Here is a 27,409-nt window from a genome sequence, read left to right as displayed (position 1 = left end):
TCTATCAAGGGTACGAGTGAACAGGAGTTCCAAAGGCTCGTAAGCAGAAAAGAAGACACTTGGTTGAAAAAAGCAGACTTCTATTACTTGATTTCATTATATAATCTTTTTGAAAACTGCACAATAAGAAGACATGTATAGTAATGTTGGGGACTACAAAATAAAAATTTAGCAAGTTAAACCCAAAACCCTACTCATTCTCTGTAAACCGCTCTAGACCAGTTCACAGAAGGGTTGAATAATTCCCCTATACATTTTAAACCCTAATCACTGGGGACCTCAATCAAGAAAAACTGGTTATCAATGAGGTTGTTTTATGCATATCCCTCTCTTTACTTAATATCAACTCTCTCACATCAGTTCTTTGGGGTGCTCAGCCAAATTCCATCCCGAAGTACTCCTCTGTCTCACCATATCAAGAGGAGCCTGATGATAAAGCATGCCAGATCTGGATGGGTGAAGACTTTCGTCCTATACATTTATATATTCAATGAAAAAACCAAAGGTTTCACACATGTTATAGTTAGCTGGACATTTCACTCGTAAAAAAACAATGAAATTCCCCCGTTATAGTTAGTTCAGCTAACTTTAACTCGCGCGCCCGCAATGCACTGCTGATGACGTCACATATTACATCACTCATGACATGGTCAGTGACATCACTCATGACATCACTGATGACATCTCAAATGACATCACTGATGACATCACTGATGACATCATCCAGAGAATGTGTGTTTTTCTGAAAATTACATATGTTTTATATATGTATATCTCAAGGTCGATGGAAGAATAAATGGGTATATAAGTGTCTAAATGGATGAATTGTTTTTGAAAAATTGATTGTATAACTGACTGATTAAGTGTATCTTAGTGAATACATGGCTTAGTGAGTAATGTTTAAATATGTAAATATCTGTATCAGTCTCTCACTTTGTGTATAAGTGGATGCATGGGTTGGTGAGTAGCTACATGAGTGTCTATATAGGTTATTAGTTGGTTTTTTGAGTATCAGTGTCTGATGTCTGTATGGTTCGGTGGGGGGTATTACGTAGTGCATAGGTGCATGAATGAATGACTCACTCTTTGTATGTGTTGAAGACAGCATGTGTGCAGGACTCTATGGGTGGATGAGTGTGTGCATGGGTGTGTTAGTGAGTGAATGACTGTCTCAATAGTGTCTCTATGAGTAACTACATATGTTTTAAACTAGTATATGTCACTATTGGTGTATATAAGCGAGTATATGTGAGAGTGAGAGATTGGAAGAGTTCCTGTATGAATAAGTATGTGTTTCTATAAGTGATTGTTTAAAAGACTAAGTATGTGTAAGTTTCTGTAGAAGTAAGTGTGGCGGTGTGTGGATAACTGTATATGCAAGTAAATGTATGTTTGATTCTTTATTAGCATGAGTGACTATGTGTGTGAGTACCTCTATGGATGAGTGGCATTGTGTAACAGGATGTATACGTGTATGAGTACATATGATGAGTGAGTACATGTATGAGTGACTGTATAGGACTGTTGGTGAATGAGTGGATGTGTATTTGGATCTTAGAATTACTGTATAGGTTGTTGTAACTGGTATTGGTATGTCCATTGTTTTTAAAATTTTAATTTCTATTTTTGAATGTGTGTATCAAAGGTTATATTAGGGGAAGAGGAGGTCTGCCACTCTATCACAAGGATGATGTCATAAGTGATGTCATCAGTGATGTCATTTGAGATGTCATCAGTGATGTCATGAGTGATGTCACTGACCATGTCATGAGTGATGTAATATGTGACGTCATCAGCAGTGCATTGCGGGCGCGCGAGTTATAGTTAGCTGAACTAACTATAACGGGGGAATTTCATTGGTTTTTTACGAGTGAAATGTCCAGCTAACTATAACATGTGTGAAACCTTTGGTTTTTTCATTGAATTTCTAAGGTTTTTTAAATGCTAATTCCTAACTATAACGTGTGTGAAACCCATGGTTTTTTCAGTGAATTTGCAAGGTTTTTTAAATGCTAATTCCTAACTATAACGTGTGTGAAACCCATGGTTTTTTTAGTGAATTTGCAAGGTTTTTTAAATGCTATTTTTTTTTTTTTCTTCTATTTTTTTAAACATATTTTTATTTTAATGTTCTATCCTTTTATAAAGACTATGGTTAAATTTTTAAAATTCTTTAATATGTTTTTTTTTAATATATTTTATAAAATAAACATGTAAAATTTATTTGCAGTAAATTTTTTCCTTTTTTTTTTTTTTTTTTAGTACGCGTACCGTAAGCTTACGGTAAGCGTACAGTTTACGCAACGTCCGTAATTTATCTACGCTGTTTGCGTATATTTACGCAATTTGCGTAGCCGCGCGTACTCTGCGTGGGACGTGTACGCGTGTACGCTACACGCGCACGTTACGCGGAAGTGTCGGGGAGTGACTGTTAAGCGCATGCGCGCAAGCGCGTGTCTTTTTTACGCGCATGCGTACTTTTGCCGTAAGCGCACCGTAAGCGTACCGTAAGCGTACGGTAGGTCATGTGATCATGAAACACAACTTTTGATTGGTTGAAACTACTTTCAGTTCTAGAACTCTCCTACACCACACCCATTCCCCTCATTTCTGCTTGTGATCCCTTAGGAGAAGGAGCTGGGTTGTCTTTGTGATACGATGGCAGAACAGCAGAGCCCTTCTGAGAGTGAGGCTAGCACTAGCAGCACTACCTTGAGGCAGAGAGCGAGGAAACAAAAGACCTCTTATGTATGGGATTATTTTACTTTTCCTGAAGGCCAGCAAAAGGTAAATGCACCCTTAGTAACTTGTAAGCTGTGTAAGCGTGTACTTTCAAGAGGTAATCCTGACAGGAAGTATTCCTTTGGGAATCATACCATGATGAGACACCTCAAGGATGTACACAGAAGGACACATGCTCGACTTACTGGAGGTAACCCTTCAGTAAGTCAACCAAGCACATCCACAGCAGCTCAGCCTGGACCATCATCTGCAGAGCCGAGTCCTTCTTCTGCAGGTCAGGTGAGCCCTTCATCTGTGGGGGGAGCATCTCCTTTTTCTGGCCCTCTGGAAATTAACCCTCGGTTTGCGAGGGTTGAAGTACGGTGCGCCACTTGTCATGATCTAATTACTTATAGGGAGACCAGTGTTTCCCTGGTGAACAGTAAAATAGATTAGCACACTTGTCGTACCGTCTAATATTCCCAATCTTTCTTTCCTCTGTCCCTGCATGAACACAACGGCTCTTTTAAGAGCCAACCTTATCTTTCAGCTTTTTTTTATATATGTTTTTAAAAACTTTTATTTTTTTATTTTTTACCGTACGCGTACGGTGCGCGTAATTTTTTTTTTTTTTTTTAAAAACACTAAAAATCAATTATCACATTACAAGGTCCTTGAGAGACTACAATTATTATTATTGACTTACCATACCCACTCAAAAAAATATTTATTCATTTGTTTTTTAAAAAAATTGCTTTAAAAATGGTTCTAGTTTTCGAAAATTTTCTATATCAATCTGAAAAAAAAGAAAAAAGTATTAATATTTTTAAAACATTTTATAATACAGTACACATATTTACATATTTATCAAAAAATATTTTTGCCTTATTTTTGCTGTTTACAGAATATATTGCATTTCACTATAAATTGTGAAAGCAATTGCATTCATCATTTAACAGCGGGCAAAAAAAAAATAACAATCTCAAAGATTGTATTAAAAAAGCCCAGAATCTCTTTTTACTTAAACTTAACATTATAGAAATGCATAATATTCTAAAAAAATATCATCTAATATCAATACTTATTTCTTTAAAATACCGTCTGATATTTTTGTTTCAGAAGTATAATCACAATATTATATCTCAAATAACTCCACAATACATCTGGTTCCATTTTCTTTAGGCCAAATAGTAATTTTAAAATTCTTTTTTGATTCAATTTCCAATGGTAATCCAATAAAATTCTAAAGTTTTATCTGTAACATATTGGTTCCCGAAAGAATTATTAATAATTTATTAAGTCCACAATAGAATTGGTTACCTTTCCACATGGCCAAATAGTAATTTAAAAAATCTTTTTTGAAAAAATTTCGAATGGCACTGCAATAACATTCCAAAATTTAAATTGTGCAGATGTTACCGATTTTCTCTAAATTTTTGGTTTTCGAAAGTTTCATTAAAAATTAAAAAAGTCCACATTACAATTGGTTATCTTTCCATTAGGCCAAATGATAATTTAAAAAATCTTTATTTTTGAAAATTCCAATGGTAATCCAATAAAATGGTAAAATTGTTTTGTCCAGATCTTGCCAAGTCTCTCTAAAATTTAGGTTTCAGGAAGATTAGATAGGAATTTGCTAAATCAAAAGGCAAACGTTGCTTAAAAACCAATTGGGAATCATTACACAGTGTCCAGCCTTTTTCACATTTAAGATAAACTGTGTAATGTCCAGAAGTAACAGTAGGTCCTTCATGGAAAATTATTGCAACAGTTACAAAAGTTTTTCCTGAAATTGATAATTGCTGTCCTGTAAACTTCTTTATTAAAGTATCCAATTTTGAACCATCAGCTCTACATCGTTGCATCATTAAAATTACATACTGTCCGTATTCCTTTAAAATTAATGTTGAAAACATGTCAGATTGACACTCACCGCATTGTATGCTATGATTAGCATCTTTAACTAATTTAGCAAAAGTGACTGTTTTACTCTCTGGCAATGTCAAAAAAATAAACCTTTCATTATCAACATTAGAGCCACATATATTATAACAGTTTTCACAACTATGTTCCCATTTATAAGAGAGACCAAATAAATTATCAATTGCAACTTCTTCTTCTTCCAGTACCTGAAGAAAAAACATCAAAAATTCGTGTGCATCTTGCTGTTCATTTTGAGAAAACTGTGTTCGTCCTGAACATACATCTAAAAGTTTTCTAATTTCAGTAGCACTTTCTATTTGAGTTTTATCATTACTCAGCTTTTGAAAAAGGAGACTCAGCTCAGAACAGAATCTTTTTCCCTGATTTACTATTATCTGCTCTTGCAAACTTTCCAGATAAAATGCAACATTCAGCACTACATTAGCGTAGCAGTCGACACCAGAGCTATTTTCAAAATGACATCCTACAACCTGTTCTTCTTTTTCCTTACTCTTTTTGCTTGCAATTACATCACTCCTCTTTTTTTTCCTCCTCTCTACATCTTCATTACAGATATTCTCATTTCTCCTTTTACGAGAAACTACACGTTTCTCCAACACAGGATACTGACCTAAATGAGGAGCATAGCTTCTTCTTAATCTATTATACTCCTTTACACAATTTGTATCAGCACTAACTTTTGAGTCATCAAAGTCTATCATGAATAAACCTGATAATGTTTTCACTCGTGACAAAGCAACATATGCCATACCTTCTTTGAACACAGTTGAACCAATGTTCACAAATGCACAATCTACAGTCAATCCTTGAGACTTGTGAATAGTTACAGCATATGCTAGCGAAAACGGAAACTGCTTCCTACGTACATATAAGTCTTTCACAAGCATGAAACGAACTGTACAACGAAAAATGTCTTTAACTTCTTCTATCTGATCAAATTTTTTTTTTAAACATTCAATTCCATCTTTTTTCTGATAATTAATAAAACCCACAACTCTTCCCATAGCTCCATTAACTAAACCTTTTTCAACATCCAAATTTCTCCTTAAAAATACTCTAGAGTTCATGCAAACATATAGATTTTTTTCTAATCCAGCTGTTTTGGAAATGTTCTTCTCTAGTGAATCCAATTTATTTTTCAGTGTGCCTGTTACTGTGACAGTAATTCTTCCATCCTCAATTTTGTCCACTGCTTCCAATTTCCTGATCTCTTCCTTTTCCAATTTCAAAAGCTCCTCATTGAATATTGAGCATTCACGTAGAGTTGGCATTAAGCAGATGACACTTTTGTTTTCTGCAATGTTCTTGTATATCTTCTCTGCAACTATTTCTTCCTTTGGAAATAAATTATGTAGCAGCCGACTCTGTAATGCTTTTTTGCCAACTTCTGTGAGTAGTCCAATTCTGATATCTTTCAGAATACTTCCATATTCTTCATCGCTTGCTTGCCTCATATTAGTAGTAAGTTCCTTGTACTCGAAGAAGGACCAAATATTTGTATTTCCGATGCTTCCCAATGACTTCTTCGTGTCTTCATGTGTGACAGTATTAAACACTGGTTGTCCTTTAACTGGAGTAAGTTGCAAAAGATCTCCAAAAACTATGACGTGTTTTCCACCAAATAACATGTCATAGTCTGTCTTCAAAATTTGCTGCATTCTTAAATGCACAAAGGCAAGCATTAAGTTTGAAACCATGCTCACCTCATCAATAATGAAAACTTGCATCTTCTTCAATACTCTTGAAACTTCCAAGGATGCTTCTCCAGTTAGCTTGTTGTATTGTATTTTGTTCTCATGCTCCACTGGTAACATTAGCAAACGATGTAAAGTGATTCCTTTTATGTTATATGCTGCTAACCCAGTTGGAGCAGTAACCACACAAGACAAAGTAGAATCCGTTTTTTGCTGTAGGTAGCTTCTGATGACTTTAATTAGGAAACTTTTTCCAGTTCCAGCTTGTCCGCTTACATACATCCTGATTGGATAAAATGATGTGCATGAGCACTCTTTTTTTTCATGTAGAAATCTGTGATCAATTTTTTTTCTGATCTCTTCATAAATTTGTTGCTGCTCTTCATTCAGTTGTCTTTCCAAATTTTGTAAGTCTATAAATTCTTCTTGAGCTTGATTCATAGCCGTTTCCACTTCATTCATGGCTATTGATGCTTCATTTTCAACGATTGGTTGTCCTAGGGGATCTTGACTGAGTGTTTCTGAACTTTGGCTGTCCTGAGAACTGTCTCTAGCTATTTCTGCTGCAATTGTAGTTTCCTGTTCAATTTCTTCATTTAACATTTGCAGATAAATTGAGAATGTACTGCATTGTATGCTGTCTTTGCAAGCATTAAAAGAATCTTCATAGCTTTGAAATTCTCCCAGTAGTTCATCCTCTGTACGCCATGGTTTAAACAACTGTAAAAGAGCCAAGTAGTAAAATTCCTTCTTGTCAGTAGTGTCGCAACTCAGCTTCCTGTGATTTATCAAACTTCCTTTTGTTTGCTTTACCAAACATCCTTCCTCACCAATGACTTTATATTTTCCATTGTTGATGTCTTCTGTGGCTTTCCGTGAATAAATGTAGTTCTGCAGCACTTCATAGAGACACATGTTCTCCAGATGTTGACTTCTCTTGGGATAATATGTGTCCAACATGTTTGATTTCAAAATATCTGTACTTTCTGGGTCATTCTCGGCCAAATATTCAATTTCTCCAACAGATTTTAGTACCCGATTTCTCATTGCTGCAAGGCCTAAACTTGCCCAAATTATTCTTCTTGATTTCGAGTAGAGACTTGCAGAAGATAACCTATCTGAACATTCGTAGGATCCAATTTCTCGATGCGATAACATCTTCAAACTGAAACTGTACAGCTTCTTACTGACAGTCTTCTCGTGAGAAATCTCTTCCCACATTTCCTTCAATTCTGTTTTTTCTGATTTCGTAATGTAAGACGTTACATATCGAGCAACAGCAATGGAATTGTCAGCTGCATACTGTATATCCATGTTAGCGTTCCACATGGATAAAATGACTGGGTTGTAGTCATTTATATTTTTTGATTCTTCTTTTCTTTTTAGGTTGTAGGTATTCTTAGGTGATTTTCTTGTGATAGTATGTCTCACAGCTGACATAAAACTGTTTACTCTTCCATTTGAAAGAACAGGTCTAGGAAATCCAAATCGACATTTAGTGTAGTATTAATCTTTGCTCTTGTATTTCCGTCGACAGTATTTTCCACACCGATGACTTTGGAAACGTAAAACTTGCTCCTTTAACTTTTTCTCTTCTGTGCTTTTTGGTATAGCACATGTTGCATATTCTTCAATGTAAGATAACACTGCTTCATCAGTATCTGTTCCAAACTTTGGGGCATCCTTGATCCACAACAGCATATGAATATGAGGAGCACCTCTTGCCTGGTACTCTTTTCTCCAAAAGAAATCTACTACTTCTCCAAGAGGTGGATTTTTTTTATTGCAGATGAAGGACATCATAGCCTCAAATCTATGATTGAAATATCTCCAAACATTAACCGGATCCAATGAGCACAGTTCTCCTGCTGTCTTGTATTCGATGTTTTTAATGTTTGAATTTGCCTCTCGTAGAAAATCCAGTAAATCATCCCAAGCGTACTCAGCACAGCTTAGGGTAACGAACCATGTTGGTGTTCCTAAATTCCGTAACATGCATTTTAATTCACCATGGCGTCGGTACCAATATTCATTTGTCCCACGCTGACAAGCCATCAGATTGATCAGTTGTGTTTCCAAATGATCATCTCGGTGCTGCACTTTCTCCATAAAATCCTTAGCAGATACATTTTGTAAATGTACTCCACTTTTTAAAATGTGATTTACTGCATAAGACAGTGCAGACAAATCACTTTCAAATAAAAGATGGAACAAATATGGAATACTTTGTCGAAATCTGGGATCTTCAGCATATAGTCTTGTAGTCCGATACTCAGAAGCTGGAATCTGTTCCGGACGTTCATCGTATCGTCCTCCTTTTCCTTTAGGAAACAGCTGGGGAAAACATCGAGCTTCCAAGCTCTCCTCCCATACACTCACGGGAGTTCCTTTTGCTTTCTTCATCTGAAAGAGATCAATATTGTCTCCCATAACTTCTTTTGAATGAAGAGGATGTATGCTAAAATGTTCATAAATTTCTTCTTCCTTTGACTTGTCCACTTTTTCAATTTGTCCAGTTGGTGTTTCTGTGTCTTCTTGTAAATCTTCTTCTTCTTCTTCTTCTATATAAATTGATTCATACCATTTGTTATTCCTTTTCAAATACAAATTTGCTCTTTGTACTTTCCGTACATCTACCAGCTCCTGCCAAATCTTCTTATTCTTTGTAGGTACACCATTAACCAGAATTACTAATGGTTCAGTTTCCAAAGTATCTACATCAATAGTTTCCATATTTTTTTTCAAATCCAAGGGCAAATACACCACTCTTCCTTTTAAACCTCTGAGTAAATCAGAAGGAGGTAATTTACCAGTTTTGGGCTCCATATGTACTATGGTCTGGAACGGATGAACACATTGAATGAGTATAGACTCATATGTATTTAATTCAGAAAGTTCAGCAGGAATAGCATCCAATTCTAAATTATTATGTACAGCTCTGGTCGGCATTCTATTTTCCTCTAACTTGTTGTAACAGTATTTACAAATACGCTGATCTTCACCCAAATCAAAACAATTTTCAAGAAATATATAGGTGGCAAAATCCTTCCACTTATAATTATCTTCATTTTCACTCTTTCTGTAGAGATCAACATTCCTGGTTTGTTTTCTATAATGAGTTCTGCGGCAACAAATACAAGTAAAATTTGGTCTTTCATTAGAGATTATTGCAAATTTTGTTATGTGATCATTAAATGTGTTACTTACAGAGGGTTCTACATTCTCTTCCACTTCTTCCTCATTTACTGTGTCCTTCTCTGCACTGTTTTGTTCAGGACCAAAGTAACAAAACTGAATTTCATCAACAACCTTCTCTACATCTGATACCGTTCCTCGGAACAGAGCCCTATTCAATTCATTTAACTTTATTGCTGGACTTTTGGCAAAATACAACCGTCTCACAAACTTTCTCATTTCAGTATGATGAACAGCCAGCATCCTAAAATGATGGAAAACACTATTACACACTTTTCTAGATAGACAAGCCAGAGAATGACCCTGCAAACCAGTATTCTCTCTCACTCTGCATGGACCCAGACTTTGAAGCACCTTAATCTTCTGTTTTATACTTTTTTTACTATATTCTCTTAGAAACTCACGAAATTTGTCAATAGATTCCTGACGCACAGTGCAAATACTACTACAATTCCAAGTGTACACTGGGGCTTTAGGACGTCTCCCCATAGCCTCATCCGCCATCACTTGTACCTCATCTCTTGGAACCATTATCTCCTTCTCCATTATGCAACCATTTTTCACTTCGTAAGCACGACCTCTGGTGTCAACTGCATGCAGCAAACTATTACTTTGAAAATAGCTCTCTTCATTAAAAAAAGGTTCACTACTTGAACTATGCATCCACTTTCCTAAAAACACTTTACAAAAGTTTGTTCTGTTCACTACTCTTTTCCTTTTGCTATGTGATTTCAGTACATTAACCATTTTGTCTAATGTACGCATCCTATTCAAAATTAAAATGAATAGTTTCCTTTTTAATTCTAATGCCTTTGCTGCAATGGCTTCAATTTCTTTTTTTCTTTTATAAAATTTAGTCTTTTGCTTATATTTCTTCACATCCTTTATCAAATTGGACATAACTCTTCTCTGAAACATTTTTCTACGTATCTCTTTAAACGCTGTCTTTCTATTTATGTAAATCTTTTCAGTTGCAGAAGGTATATTTGCATTAACTAAATTCTCAATTTTTTCCTGTCCTTTTCTTTTCAAAACATTCTTTCCAGTACAGACATTTTGTACATTTTTCCTTCTTTTGAATATATTTTTTAGAAATTGTTTTGTCTGCTTACCAGAAGATTTTTTCTTTTTCCCAACATGAGCATCTTCTACTAACTTTGGTCCTCCAGTTGTCTTCAAATATAGGTTTTTTTTGTGGGTTTTTTTAACTCTGGATTTTGTAGGCATCTTAAATTTTGTTCACTGCTCTTCAGCAATACCTGAAAAAAACTAAAAAAAAAATCCTTTATTTTATTTAAATATATTACTACATTTCTTTTCACAATAGTCACAAAACGTAATTTCTTTGCCAATTTGAAAACACACTTATTACTCTTTTTTTGGCAAGTGATAATCACTTTTACAGACTGACACATTATAAATCCACTTTTTAGATTTTTTTAAAAGCACATGTCCAAACTGCTTTTTCAGACCACCACCATGTGTAACCTGGGTGACTGCCTTCACTCCAGCAAGGGCAATCAGCCTTAGTGATGCTGAATGTATTTACATTACTGACTGAAACCTCAAACCCCACTCGCTTGTAAATACTGTGCATGATTCTACATGGAAAGCAGCTGGGTGTGTGCTAAGAGTCTGCTTCTGCACCAAAAAATCGCTCCCCCTTTTTCCTACTAATGCAACTGTGAAATCACCAGAGCAAAACGCAATAAATCTCTGCCTGTAATTCCTATTTGCACACAGAATCATGTTTTCACATTAGTCACAAAACAAAATTTCTTTGCCAATTTGAAAGCACACTTACTGCTCTTTTTTTTTGGCAAGTGATAATCACTTTTACAGACTGACACATTATGAATCCACTTTTCAGATTTTTTAAAAAGCCCATGTCCAGACTGCTTTTTCAGACCACCACCATGTGTATCCTGGGTGACTGCCTACACTCCAGCAAGGGCAACCAGCCTTAGTGATGCTGAATGTATTTGCATTACAGACTGAAACCTCAAACCCCACTCGCTTGTAAATACTGTGCATGATTATACATGGAAAGCAGCTGGGTGTGTGCTAAGAGTCTGCTTCTGCACCAAAAAATCGCTCCCCCTTTTTCCTACTAATGCAACTGTGAAATCACCAGAGCAAAACGCAATAAATCTCTGCCTGTAATTCCTATTTGCACACAGAGTCATGTTTTCACATTAGTCACAAAACGAAATTTCTTTGCCAATTTGAAAGCACACTTACTGCTCTTTTTTTTTGGCAAGTGATAATCACTTTTACAGACTGACACATTATGAATCCACTTTTCAGATTTTTTAAAAAGCCCATGTCCAGACTGCTTTTTCAGACCACCACCATGTGTATCCTGGGTGACTGTCTACACTCCAGCAAGGGCAACCAGCCTTAGTGATGCTGAATGTATTTGCATTACAGACTGAAACCTCAAACCCCACTCGCTTGTAAATACTGTGCATGATTATACATGGAAAGGAGCTGGGTGTGTGCTAAGAGTCTGCTTCTGCACCAAAAAATCGCTCCCCTTTTTCCTACTAATGCAACTGTGAAATCACCAGAGCAAAACGCAATAAATCTCTGGCTGTAATTCCTATTTGCACACAGAGTCATGTTTTCACATTAGTCACAAAACGAAATTTCTTTGCCAATTTGAAAGCACACTTACTGCTCTTTTTTTTGGCAAGTGATAATCACTTTTACAGACTGACACATTATGAATCCACTTTTCAGATTTTTTAAAAAGCCCATGTCCAGACTGCTTTTTCAGACCACCACCATGTGTATCCTGGGTGACTGCCTACACTCCAGCAAGGGCAACCAGCCTTAGTGATGCTGAATGTATTTGCATTACAGACTGAAACCTCAAACCCCACTCGCTTGTAAATACTGTGCATGATTATACATGGAAAGGAGCTGGGTGTGTGCTAAGAGTCTGCTTCTGCACCAAAAAATCGCTCCCCCTTTTTCCTACTAATGCAACTGTGAAATCACCAGAGCAAAACGCAATAAATCTCTGGCTGTAATTCCTATTTGCACACAGAGTCATGTTTTCACATTAGTCACAAAACGAAATTTCTTTGCCACTTTGAAAGCACACTTACTGCTCTTTTTTTTTGGCAAGTGATAATCACTTTTACAGACTGACACATTATGAATCCACTTTTCAGATTTTTTAAAAAGCCCATGTCCAGACTGCTTTTTCAGACAACCACCATGTGTATCCTGGGTGACTGCCTACACTCCAGCAAGGGCAACCAGCCTTAGTGATGCTGAATGTATTTGCATTACAGACTGAAACCTCAAACCCCACTCGCTTGTAAATACTGTGCATGATTATACATGGAAAGGAGCTGGGTGTGTGCTAAGAGTCTGCTTCTGCACCAAAAAATCGCTCCCCCTTTTTCCTACTAATGCAACTGTGAAATCACCAGAGCAAAACGCAATACATCTCTGGCTGTAATTCCTATTTGCACACAGAGTCATGTTTTCACATTAGTCACAAAACGAAATTTCTTTGCCAATTTGAAAGCACACTTACTGCTCTTTTTTTTTGGCAAGTGATAATCACTTTTACAGACTGACACATTATGAATCCACTTTTCAGATTTTTTAAAAAGTCCATGTCCAGACTGCTTTTTCAGACCACCACCATGTGTATCCTGGGTGACTGCCTACACTCCAGCAAGGGCAACCAGCCTTAGTGATGCTGAATGTATTTGCATTACAGACTGAAACCTCAAACCCCACTCGCTTGTAAATACTGTGCATGATTATACATGGAAAGGAGCTGGGTGTGTGCTAAGAGTCTGCTTCTGCACCAAAAAATCGCTCCCCCTTTTTCCTACTAATGCAACTGTGAAATCACCAGAGCAAAACGCAATAAATCTCTGCCTGTAATTCCTATTTGCACACAGAGTCATGTTTTCACATTAGTCACAAAACGAAATTTCTTTGCCAATTTGAAAGCACACTTACTGCTCTTTTTTTTTGGCAAGTGATAATCACTTTTACAGACTGACACATTATGAATCCACTTTTCAGATTTTTTAAAAAGCCCATGTCCAGACTGCTTTTTCAGACCACCACCATGTGTATCCTGGGTGACTGCCTACACTCCAGCAAGGGCAACCAGCCTTAGTGATGCTGAATGTATTTGCATTACAGACTGAAACCTCAAACCCCACTCGCTTGTAAATACTGTGCATGATTATACATGGAAAGGAGCTGGGTGTGTGCTAAGAGTCTGCTTCTGCACCAAAAAATCGCTCCCCCTTTTTCCTACTAATGCAAATATAAAATTACCAGAGTTGTACACAATAAATCTCTGCCTATATTTCCCAACATGTGTAACCTGGTTGACTGCCTACATTCCACCAAGGGCAACCAGCCTTAGTGATGCTGAATGTATTTGCATTACTGAGTCCAACCTCAAACCCTTAAACTATTCTTTTTTTATACCAATACACCTTAATTTATCGTGAAAACATAGTCCATATTATTTTACATGTTCCTCACATTTAAATTTCTCCCAAAACAGAAAATAATAAACACAACTTCAACAAAAAGAATTACATTTCTATTATTCATTTCTTAATTTACCATATACATCTCCTCTCAAACTCTAAACTCACCTTTAAAATTAGTTAGTTGTGAAAGAAATGTGGCACTCAAACAGCAGATTATCAGAGCCAGGATCTCTGTTCTCTACACCTCTCTCCTCTCAGCAGAACCAGATAATGGCAAAGTTTCCCTCTATTTTTCCACACATATACATGTAAGTTTCAAATCTCAGTGCTTCCCCCTTTTTTTCAAATGTAATCACACATTTCTATTGGTTGAAAACCAACCCTTTTCCAAAAGTACCCTTCCCCCAACTTGACTTCTGCCTAGTACCCTTCCCCCAACTTGACTTCTGCCTGCTACCATAGCAACAGCTCATGGAACACTGCTGTGTGGAGTCAGGTCAGAAGTTCGCCAAACAATGTTTCAATTCCACAGAGCAAGAGTGCTTGACTTTTCAAAACTAACAGCAAATCCATAGTACTGTTCTTTGGTAACACATTTTTCTGTACCAATACAAAACATGCTTCTATTAATTTACGCATACAGCCTAGTTTTTATTCTAGAATGGTATGAAACAGCCAATCAGTTCTTTTTTTTTTTTTTAAATATGTATGCCTCCATTTCCAAACTGTCTTTCTTTTCATATTGCCATTCTACTGAAAGACACCTCCTGAGTGCATCCAGTTCTCCTTTGAAGATGTTCACAGTGTGGATTGTAGGGCACAGCTATGTCTTATGGAGTGAAAAGTTTGCAGAGAAAACAGGTATGATGAGAGACCTTGCTTTGCCAAATGTAGACATTAAATGGATTGGTCAGAGAGGGTTAAAGTGGCACCAATTGATGCCATTGGTGAAATCCTTCATGCAAATCCAACACCCTGACCTCATAATAGTGCACTGTGGTGGCAATGACCTAGGCACTTTGACTGGGGTAGGTCTGGAAATGCTTATGAAGGACACCTTTGCACAACTGTTTTCACTTTTCCCTAAAACTGCCTTTGTGTTTTCTAACATATGCCAAAGGCAAAAATGGAACTGGTCCAATCATTTCTGTCCGCAGATTGACAAAGCAAGAAAGCACGTCAACAAATCTGTTTCTGCTTTCCTCCGTGACTATGGTATGGGTTCCATTTACCACAACAACTTGCGTTACGACATGCAAGACATTTATAGAGGAGATGGTGTGCACTTCAATGATGAAGGGAACAGAGTCTTCCTCTTGAACCTTAGACTCTGCATCGGTACTTACTTGTAGGTACCAATAAAAAATCACTTCATAAACACAACGGCTCTTTTTAGAGCCCCCTAATATCTAAACACTTAAATCTGCATTTCATTTCTTTTTTTTTGCTTTTTTTTACCGTACGCGTACGGTGAGCTTACCGTACGCGTACCCCGCGATTTTTTTTAAAAATCAATAAATGTTTTCTTTGTACTTTTCTGTCCTTCTTTGACCCCCTTACAAATGTTAGGGGGTCTGTAACTCTCTCCCTTGCCCCCTTTTCAAGATATCACTCTTTTTTACCGGAGTGAAATACACAAAATGGCGGCCGCCGCTTCCTGGTTTCGGCCGATTCGAATGTTTACTAAGATCTAACAGCCAATCAGAATCGCGCTCGCGCACGCCACCGTACGCGTACGGTAAGCTTACGGTAAGCGTACCGTAAGCTGGCTCAGATATATATATATTGATTTAAAGGCTATTTTCTCAGAATCTACTGAACAGATTTACACCAAACCTACAAAAGGCACTTCCTTGACCTGAGGACTACCTCTCTGCCAAATTTCTAGTAATTCTGCTCAGCCGTTCGGGCTGTAGCCCTGTCTAAAGGTCCTATGGAAAAATGCATGGGAAAAACGCGTTTGGGACCCCCCTTTTATCTCAGCCCCCGCTTGACGAATCCCCCCGAGACTTTCAGGGTAGGAGCGGAGCGGAGCGCCCCACCTATTTTGAGAAATTCGCGAGGATTCGTCGACCGGCGCCAAAGTTATTCAAAATAGAATGTTGCGGATTTCCTATGGAAACAGGGTCCTAACTATAACTACCTACTGGCGACCGCCAGTAGGTAATTTCTGTCCTACACCAACTAATACATTCTTCCTACAAATAGTATATACAATATTTTCTTTCTACTTACCTGTTACTTCCCCCTGGGCATTTTGGTTGGTTTAGTATGAATGTCAATGTCTGGGAATTTTGCTTAGCATTAATGTCAATTTCTTTAGGTGCTTAAAAATAGCTAAACACGATACCAACAAAGCCTGAAACCCATCGGTTAGAAGGCTCCAGGACCTTGTGAAAATCTTCATGTTTATTTCTAAGCAAATTTACCTCCTTTGGTTTGAACTCTTACTTTCTTTGGTTACATAGGCAATCTCACCAAAGGAGTGTGCAACTACAGAATGAGATATCTCAAGTAACTATAACTCATGCCCTAAAGTAAATATAACTTGTGCACCTGCCACGCACAGTGTTGTTATCAATTTCAGATGTTGTGGTGATGCTTTCAATGATGTCATTGAACATGTCATGAGCAATGTATTATTTTAGGTAAGCAGCAGTGCCTAGAGCTAGACCCCTCACTGGTACCCAACCCCCCACTGTGCACATCCTTTGGCTTTATGTGGCGAGTGATTGGGCAATATACAGCATAAGGTTGGGTGCAGGGCCCCATGTGCATGCAAGAATGAATATGTGATGTAAGAATATAAAGGTGTCATTTTACGGAAGCCCTACAGACTTTGTCATAGGGTTAGAACAGCAAAATATACAAAGTAAGCCTATTGGCTTTATCAAGGGGTAAGCATTCTCATATATATATATATTCAATGAAAAAACCAAAGGTTTCACACACGTTATAGTTAGCTGGACATTTTACTCGTAAAAAACCATTGAAATTCCCCCGTTATAGTTAGTTAAGCTAACTATAACTCGCGCGCCCGCAATGCACTGCTGATGACGTCACATATTACATCACTCATGACATGGTCAGTGACATCACTCATGACATCACTGATGACATCTCAAATGACATCACTGATGACATCACTAATGACATCATCCCGTGAATGTGTGTTTTTCTGAAAATTAAATATGTTTTATATATGTATATCTCAAGGTCGATGGAAGAATAAATGGGTATATAAGTGTCTAAATGGATGATTTGTTTTTGAAAAATTGATTTTGTAACTGACTGATTAGGTGTATCATAGTGAATACATGGCTTAGTGAGTAATGTTTAAATATGTATATATCTGTATCAGTCTTTCACTTTGTGTATAAGTGGCTGCATGGGTTGGTGAGCAGCTACATGAGTGTTTATATAGGTTATTAGTTGGTTTTTTGGGTATCAGTATAAGTGTCTGATGTCAGTATGGTTCGATGGGGGGTATTACGTAGTGCATAGGTGCATGAATGAGTGACTCACTGTTTGTATGTGTTGAAGATAGTATGTGTGCAGGACTGCATGGGTGGATGAGTGTGTGTATGGGTGTGTTAGTGAGTGAATGACTGTCTCTACAGTGTTTTTATTAGTAACTACATATGTTTTAAACTAGTATATGTGACTATTGGTGTATATAAGTGAGTATATGTGAGAGTGAGAGATTGAAAGAGTTCCTGTATGAATAAGTATGTGTTTCTATAAGTGATTGTTTAAAAGACTAAGTATGTGTAAGTTTTTGTAGAAGTAAGTGTGGTGGTGTGTGTATAACTGTATATGCAAGTAAATGGATGTTTGATTCTTTATTAGCATGAGTGACTATGTGTGTGAGTAACTCTACGGATGAGTGGCATTGTGTAACAGGATGTATAGGTGTATGAGTACATATGATGAGTGAGTACATGTATGAGTGACTGTATAGGACTGTTGGTGAATGAGTGGATGTGTATGTGGATCTTAGAATTACTGAAGAGGTTGTTGTAACTGGTATTGGTATGTCCATTGTTTTGAAAAGTTTAGTCTCTATTTATGAATGTTTGTATCAAAGGTTATATTAGGGTGAGAGGAGGTCTGTCACTCTATCACAAGGATGATGTCATTAGTGATGTCATCAGTGATGTCATTTGAGATGTCATCAGTGATGTCATGAGTGATGTCACTGACCATGTCATGAGTGATGTAATATGTGACGTCATCAGCAGTGCATTGCGGGCGCGCGAGTTATAGTTAGCTTAACTAACTATAACGGGGGAATTTCAATGGTTTTTTACGAGTAAAATGTCCAGCTAACTATAACGTGTGTGAAACCTTTGGTTTTTTCATTGAATTTCTAAGGTTTTTTAAATGCTAATTCCTAACTATAACGTGTGTGAAACCTATGGTTTTTTCATTGAATTAGCAAGGTTTTTTAAATGCAAATTCCTAACTATAACGTGTGTGAAACCCATGGTTTTTTCAGTGAATTTGCAAGGTTTTTTAAATGCTAATTTTTTTTTTTCTTCTATTTTTTTAAACATATTTTTAATTTAATGTTCTAACCTTTTATAAAGACTATGATTACATTTTTTAAATTCTTTAATATGTTTTTTTAAATATATTTCATAAAATAAACATGTTATAATTTTTTCCAGTACATTTTTTCCTTTTTTTTTAGTACGCGTACCGTAAGCTTACGGTAAGCGTACGGTTTACGCAACGCCCGTAATTTATCTATGCTGTTTGCGTATAGTTACGCAATTTGCGTAGCCGCGCGTACTCCGCGTGGGACGCGTACGCGTGTACGCTACACGCGCACGTTACGCGGAAGTGTCGGGTAGTGACTGTTATGCGCATGCGCGCAAGCGCGTGTCTTTTTTACGCGCATGCGCACTTTTGCCGTAAGCGTACCGTAAGCGTACCGTAAGCGTACGGTAGGTCATGTGATCATGAAACACAACTTTTGATTGGTTGAAACTACTTTCAGTTCTAGAACTCTCCTACACCACACCCAATCCCCTCATTTCTGCTTGTGATCCCTTAGGAGAAGGAGCTGGGTTGTCTTTGTGATACGATGGCAGACCAGCAGAGCTCTTCTGAGAGTGAGGCTAGCACTAGCAGCACTACCTTGAGGCAGAGAGCGAGGAAACAAAAGACCTCTTATGTATGGGATTATTTTACTTTTCCTGAAGGCCAGCAAAAGGTAAATGCACCCTTAGTAACTTGTAAGCTGTGTAAGCGTGTACTTTGAAGAGGTAATCCTGACAGGAAGTATTCCTTTGGGAATCATACCATGATGAGGCACCTCAGGGATGTACACAGAAGGACACATGCTCGACTTTTTGGAGGTAACCCTTCAGAAAGTCAACCAAGCACATCCACAGCAGCTCAGCCTGGACCATCATCTGCAGGGCTGACTCCTTCTTCTGCAGGTCAGGTGAGCCCTTCATCTGTGGGGGGAGCATCTCCTTTTGCTGGCCCTCTGGAAATTAACCCTCGATTTCTGAGGGTTGATATTCGATGTGCCTCTTGTCATGATCTAATTTGTCATAGGGAGACCAGTGTTTCCCTAGTGAACCTCAAAATAGATCAGCACACTTGTCACAGAGACTAATTTTCCCATTCTTTCTTTCCTCTCTCCCTGCATGAACACAACGGCTCTTTTAAGAGCCAACCTTATCTTTCATCTTTTTTTTATAGATGTTTTTAAAAACTTTTTTTTTTTTTTTACCGTACGCGTACGGTGCGCGTAATTTTTTTTTTTTTTTTTTAAAAACACTAAAAATCAATAATCACATTACAAGGACTTTGAAACACTACAATTATTATTATTGACTTACCATACCCACTCAAAAAAATATTTATTCATTTGTTTTTTTTAAAAAAAATTGCTTTAAAAATGGTTCTAGTTTTCGAAAATGTTCTATATCAATCTGAAAAAAAAGAAAAAAGTATTAATATTTTTTAAACATTTTAAAATACAGTACTCGTATTTACATATTTACCAAAAAATATTTTTGCCTTATTTTTGCTGTTTTGAGAATATATTGCATTTCACTTTAAATTGTGAAAGCAATTGCATTCATCATTTAACAGCGGGCAAAAAAAAAATAACAATCTCAAAGATTGTATTAAAAAAGCCCAGAATCTCTTCTCACTTAAACTTAACATTACAGAAATGCATAATATTCTAAAAAAATATCATCAAAAAACAATACTTATTTCTTTAAAATACCGTCTGATATTTTTGTTTCAGAAGTATAATCACAATATTATATCTCAAATAACTCCACAATACATCTGATTCCATTTCCTTTAGGCCAAATAGTAATTTAAAAATTTTTTGGGGATTCAATTTCCAACGGTAATCCAATAAAATTCTAAAGTTTAATTTGTCCAGATCTCACCGATTCTCTGTAACATTTTGGTTCAAGAAACATTTTTTAATAATTTAATAAGTCCACAATAGAATTGGTTACTTTTCCGCATGGCCAAATAGTAATTTTTAAAATCATTTTTGAAAAAATTTCCAATGGCACTCCAATAACATTCCAAAATTTAAATTGTGCAGATGTTACCGATTATCTCTAAATTATTGGTTTTTGAAAGTTTCATTAAAAATTAAAAAAGACCACATTGCAATTGGTTATCTTTCCATTAGGCCAAATGATAATTTAAAAAATCTTTTTTTTAGAAAATTCCAATGGTAATCCAGTAAAATGGTAAAATTATTTTGTCCAGATCTTGCCAAGTTTCTCTAAAATTTAGGTTTCAGGAAGATTAGATAGGAATTTGCTAAATCAAAAGGCAAACGTTGTTTGAAAATCAATTGGGAATCATTACACAGTGTCCAGCCTTTTTCACATTTAAGATAAACTGTGTAATGTCCAGAAGTAACAGTAGGTCCATCATGGAAAATTATTGCAACAGTTACAAAAGTTTTTCCTGAAATTGATAATTGCTGTCCTGTAAACTTCTTTATTAAAGTATCCAATTTTGAACCATCAGCTCTACATCGTTGCATCATTAAAATTACATACTGTCCGTATTCCTTTAAAATTATTGTTGAAAACATGTCAGATTTACACTCACCGCATTTCATGCTATGATTAGCATCTTTAACTAATTTTGCAAAAGTGACTGTTTTACTCTCTGGCAATGTCAAATAAATAAACCTTTCATTATCAACATTAGAGCCACATATATTATAACAGTTTTCACAACTATGTTCCCATTTATAAGAGAGACCAAATACATTTTCAATGGGAACCCCTTCTTCTTCCATTACCTGAAGAAAATACATCAAGAATTCCTGTGCATCTTGCTGTACATTTTGAGAAAACTGTGTTCGTCCTGAACATATATCTAAAAGTTTTCTAATTTCAGTAGCACTTTCTATTTGAGTTTTATCTTTACTCAGCTTTTGAAAAAGGAGACTCAGCTCAGAACAGAATCTTTTTCCCTGATTTACTATTATCTGCTCTTGCAAACTTTCCAGATAAAATGCAACATTCAGCACTACATTTGCGTAGCAGTTGACACCAGAGCTATTTTCAAAATGACATCCTACAACCTGTTCTTCATTTTCCTTTTTCTTTTTGCTTGCAATTACATCACTCCTCTTTTTTTTCCTCTTCTCTACATCTTCATTACAGATATTCTCATTTTTTCTTTTACGAGAAACTACACGTTTCTCCAACACAGGATACTGACCTAAATGAGGAGCATAGCTTCTTCTTAATCTATTATACTCCTTTACACAGTTTGTATCAGCACTAACTTTTGAATCATCAAAGTCTATCATGAATAAACCTGATAATGTTTTCACTCGTGACAAAGCAACATATGCCATACCTTCTTTGAACACAGTTGAACCAATGTTCACAAATGCACAATCTACAGTCAATCCTTGAGACTTGTGAATAGTTACAGCATATGCTAGAGAAAACGGAAACTGCTTCCTACGTACATATAAGTCTTTCACAAGCATGAAACAAACTGTACAACGACAAATATCTTTAACTTCTTCTATCTGATCAAATTTTATTTTTAAACATTCAATTCCATCTTTTTTCTGATAATTAATAAAACCCACAACTCTTCCCATAGCTCCATTAACTAAACCTTTTTCAACATCCAAATTTCTTCTTAAAAATACTCTACAGTTCATGCAAACATATAGATTTTTTTCTAATCCAGCTGTTTTGGAGATGTTCTTCTCTAGTGAGTCCAATTTATTTTTCAGTTTGCCTGTTACTGTGACAGTAATTCTTCCATCCTCAATTTTGTCCACTGCTTCCAATTTCCTGATCTCTTCCTTTTCCAATTTCAAAAGCTCCTCATTAAATATTGAGCATTCACGTAGAGTTGGCATTAAGCAGATGACACTTTTGTTTTCTGCAATGTTCTTGTATATTTTCTCTGCAACTATTTCTTCCTTTGGAAATAAATTATGTAGCAGCCGACTCTGTAATGCTTTTTTGCCAACTTCTGTGAGTAGTCCAATTCTGATATCTTTCAGAATACTTCCATATTCTTCATCGCTTGCTTGCCTCATATTAGTAGTAAGTTCCTTGTACTCAAAGAAGGACCAAATATTTGTATTTCCGATGCTTCCCAATGACTTCTTCGTGTCTTCATGTGTGACAGTACTAAACACTGGTTGTCCTTTAACTGGAGTAAGTTGCAAAAGATCTCCAAAAACTATGACGTGTTTCCACCAAATAACATGTCATAGTCTGTCTTCAAAATTTGCTGCATTCTTAAATGCACAAAGGCAAGCATTAAGTTTGATACCATGCTCACCTCATCAATAATGAGAACTTGCATCTTCTTCAATACTCTTGAAACTTCCAAGGATGCTTCTCCAGTTAGCTTGTTGTATTGTATTTTCTTCTCATGCTCCACTGGTAACATTAGCAAACGATGTAAAGTGATTCCTTTTATGTTATATGCTGCTAACCCAGTTGGAGCAGTAACCACACAAGACAAAGTAGAATCTGTTTTTTGCTGTAGGTAGCTTCTGATGACTTTTATAAGGAAACTTTTTCCAGTTCCAGCTTGTCCGCTTACATACATCCTGATTGGATGAAATGATGTGCATGAGCACTCTTTTTTTTCATGTAGAAATCCGTGTTCAATTTTGTTTCTGATCTCTTCATAAATTTGTTGCTGCTCTTGATTCAGTTGTCTTTCCAAATTTTCTAAGTCTATAAATTCTTCTTGAGCTTGATTCATAGCCGTTTCCACTTCATTCATGGATATTGATGCTTCATTTTCAACGATTGGTTGTCCTAGGGGATCTTGACTGAGTGTTCCTGAACTTTGGCTGTCCTGAGAACTGTCTCTAGCTATTTCTGCTGCAATTGTAGTTTCCTGTTCAATTTCTTCATTTAACATTTGCAGATAACTTGAGGATGTACTGCATTGTATGCTGTCTTTGCAAGCATTAAAAGAATCTTCATAGCTTTGAAATTCTCCCAGTAGTTCATCCTCTGTACGCCATGGTTTAAACAACTGTAAAAGAGCCAAGTAGTAAAATTCCTTCTTGTCAGTAGTGTCGCAACTCAGCTTCCTGTGATTTATCAAACTTCCTTTTGTTTGCTTCACCAAACATCCTTCCTCACCAACGACTTTATATTTTCCATTGTTGATGTCTTCTGCGGCTTTCCGTGAATAAATGTAGTTCTGCAGCACTTCATAGAGACACATGTTCTCCAGATGTTGACTTCTCTTGGGATAATATGTGTCCAACATGTTTGATTTCAAAATATCTGTACTTTCTGGGTCATTCTCGGCCAAATATTCAATTTCTCCAACAGATTTCAGTACCCCATTTCTCATTGCTGCAAGGCCTAAACTTGCCCAAATTATTCTTCTTGACTTCGAGTAGAGACTTGCAGAAGATAACCTATCTGAACATTCGTAGGATCCAATTTCTCGATGCGATAACATCTTCAAACTGAAACTGTACAGCTTCTTACTGACAGTCTTCTCGTGAGAAATCTCTTCCCACATTTCCTTCAATTCTGTTTTTTCTGATTTCGTAATGTAAGACGTTACATATCGAGCAACAGCAATGGAATTGTCAGCTACATACTGTATATCCATGTTAGCGTTCCACATGGATAAAATGACTGGGTTGTAGTCATTTATATTTTTGGATTCTTCTTTTCTTTTTAGGTTGTAGGTATTCTTAGGTGATTTCCTTGTGATAGTATGTCTCACAGCTGACATAAAACTGTTGACTCTTCCATTTGAAAGAACAGGTCTAGGAAATCCAAATCGACATTTAGTGTAGTATTTATCTTTGCTCTTGTATTTCCGTCGACAGTATTTTCCACACCGATGACTTTGGAAACGTAAAACTTGCTCCTTTAACTTTTTCTCTTCTGTGCTTTTTGGTATAGCACATGTTGCATATTCTTCAATGAAAGATAACACTGCTTCATCAGTATCTGTTCCAAACTTTGGGGCATCCTTGATCCACAACAGCATATGAATATGAGGAGCACCTCTTGCCTGGTACTCTTTTCTCCAAAAGAAATCTACTACTTCTCCAAGAGGTGGATTTTTTTTATTGCAGATGAAGGACATCATAGCCTCAAATCTATGATTGAAATATCTGCAAACATTAACCGGATCCAATGAGCACAGTTCTCCTGCTGTCTTGTATTCAATGTTTTTAATGTTTGAATTTGCCTCTCGTAGAAAATCCAGTAAATCATCCCAAGCGTACTCCGCACAGCTTAGGGTAACGAACCATGTTGGTGTTCCTAAATTCCGTAACATGCATTTTAGTTCACCATGGCGTCGGTACCAATATTCATTTGTCCCACGCTGACAAGCCATCAGATTGATCAGTTGTGTTTCCAAATGATCATCTCGGTGCTGCACTTTCTCCATAAAATCCTTAGCAGACACATTTTGTAAATGTACTCCACTTTTTAAAATGTGATTTACTGCATAAGACAGTGCAGACAAGTCGCTTTCAAATAAAAGATGGAACAAATAAGGAATACTTTGTCGAAATCTGGGATCTTCAGCATATAGTCTTGTAGTCCGATACTCAGAAGCTGGAATCTGTTCTGGACGTTCATCGTATCGTCCTCCTTTTCCTTTAGGAAACAGCTGGGGAAAACATCGAGCTTCCAAGCTCTCCTCCCATACACTCACGGGAGTTCCTTTTGCTTTCTTCATCTGAAAGAGATCAATATTATCTCCCATAACTTCTTTTGAATGAAGAGGATGTATGCTAAAATGTTCATAAATTTCTTCTTCCTTTGACTTGTCCACTTTTTCAATTTGTCCAGTTGGTGTTTCTGTGTCTTCTTGTAAATCTTCTTCTTCTTCTTCTTCTATATAAATTGATTCATACCATTTGTTATTCCTTTTCAAATACAAATTTGCTCTTTGTACTTTCCGCACATCTACCAGCTCCTGCCAAATCTTCTTATTCTTTGTAGGTACACCATTAACCAGAATAATTAATGGTTCAGTTTCCAAAGTATCCGCATCAATAGTTTCCATATTTTTTTTCAAATCCAAGGGCAAATACACCACTCTTCCTTTTAAACCTCTCAGTAAATCAGAAGGAGGTAATTTACCAGTTTTGGGCTCCATACGTACTATGGTCTGGAACGGATGAACACATTGAATGAGTATAGACTCATATGTATTTAATTCAGAAAGTTCAGCAGGAATAGCATCCAATTCTAAATTATTATGTACAGCTCTGGTCGGCATTCTATTTTCCTCTAACTTGTTGTAACAGTATTTACAAATACGCTGATCTTCACCCAAATCAAAACAATTTTCTAGAAATATATATGTGGCAAAATCCTTCCACTTATAATTATCTTCATTTTCACTCTTTCTGTAGAGATCAACATTCCTAGTTTGTTTGCTATAATGAGTTCTGCGGCAACAAATACAAGTAAAATTTGGTCTTTCATTAGAGACTATTGCAAATTTTGTTATATGATAATTAAATGTGTTACTTACAGAGGGTTCTACATTCTCTTCCACTTCTTCCTCATTTACTGTGTCCTTCTCTGCACTGTTTTGTTCAGGAAAAAAGTAACAAAACTGAATTTCATCAACAACCTTCTCTACATCTGATACCGTTCCTCGGAACAGAGCCCTATTCAATTCATTTAACTTTATTGCTGGACTTTTGGCAAAATACAACCGTCTCACAAACTTTCTCATTTCAGTATGATGAACAGCCAGCATCCTAAAATGATGGAAAACGCTATTGCACACTTTTCTAGATAGACAAGCCAGAGAATGACCCTGCAAACCAGTATTCTCTCTCACTCTGCATGGATCCAGACTTTGAAGCACCTTAATCTTCTGTTTTATACTTTTTTTACTATATTCTCTTAGAAACTCTTGAAATTTGTCAATAGATTCCTGACGCACAGTGCAAATACTACTACAATTCCAAGTGTACACTGGGGCTTTAGGACGTCTCCCCATAGCCTCATCTGCCATCACTTGTACCTCATCTCTTGGAACCATTATCTCCTTCTCCATTATGCAACCATTTTTTACTTCGTAAGAACGACCTCTGGTGTCAACTGCATGCAGCAAACTATTACTTTGAAAATAGCTCTCTTCATTAAAAAAAGGTTCACTACTTGAACTATGCATCCACTTTCCTAAAAACACTTTACAAAAGTTTGTTCTGTTCACTACTCTTTTCCTTTTGCTATGTGATTTCAGTACATTAACCATTTTGTCTAATGTACGCATCCTATTCAAAATTAAAATGAATAGTTTCCTTTTTAATTCTAATGCCTTTGCTGCAATGGCTTCTATTTCTTTTTTTCTTTTATAAAACTTTGTCTTTTTCTTATATTTCTTCACATCCTTCATCAAATTGGACATAACTCTTCTCTGAAACATTTTTCTACGTATCTCTTTAAACGCTGTTTTTCTATTTATATACATCTTTTCAGTTGCTGAAGGTATATTTGCATTAACTAAATTGTCAATTTTTTCCTCTCCTTTTTTGTTCAAAACATCCTTTTGAGTACAGACATTTTGTACATTTTTCATTCTTTTGAATATATTTTTTAGAAATTGTTTTTTCTGCTTACCAGAAGATTTTTTCTTTTTCCCAACATGAGCATCTTCTACTAACTTTGGTCCTCTAGTTGTCTTCAAATATAGGTTTTTTTTGTGCGTTTTTTGAACTCTGGATTTTGTAGGCATCTTAAATTTTGTCCACTGCTCTTCAGCAATACCTGAAAAAAACTAAAATAAAAATCCTTTATTTTTTTTAAATATATTACTACATTTCTTTTCACAATAGTCACAAAACGTAATTTCTTTGCCAATTTGAATGCACACTTACTG

The 27,409-nt window shown here is 36.3% G+C and overlaps 1 pseudogene; it reads right to left on the bottom strand.

Moving 5' to 3' along the window:
- LOC146802514 (uncharacterized) overlaps window positions 1–27,409 on the bottom strand; it is a 106,928-nt pseudogene that overhangs the window by 61,299 nt on the left and 18,220 nt on the right.

The sequence above is a fragment of the Triturus cristatus genome, chromosome 8 (genome assembly GCF_964204655.1).
Source record: "Triturus cristatus chromosome 8, aTriCri1.1, whole genome shotgun sequence".
Taxonomy (NCBI): Eukaryota; Metazoa; Chordata; class Amphibia; order Caudata; family Salamandridae; genus Triturus; species Triturus cristatus.
The sequence above is the reverse complement of the archived record's forward strand: the minus strand, read 5'-3'. Positions and strand labels throughout refer to the sequence as shown.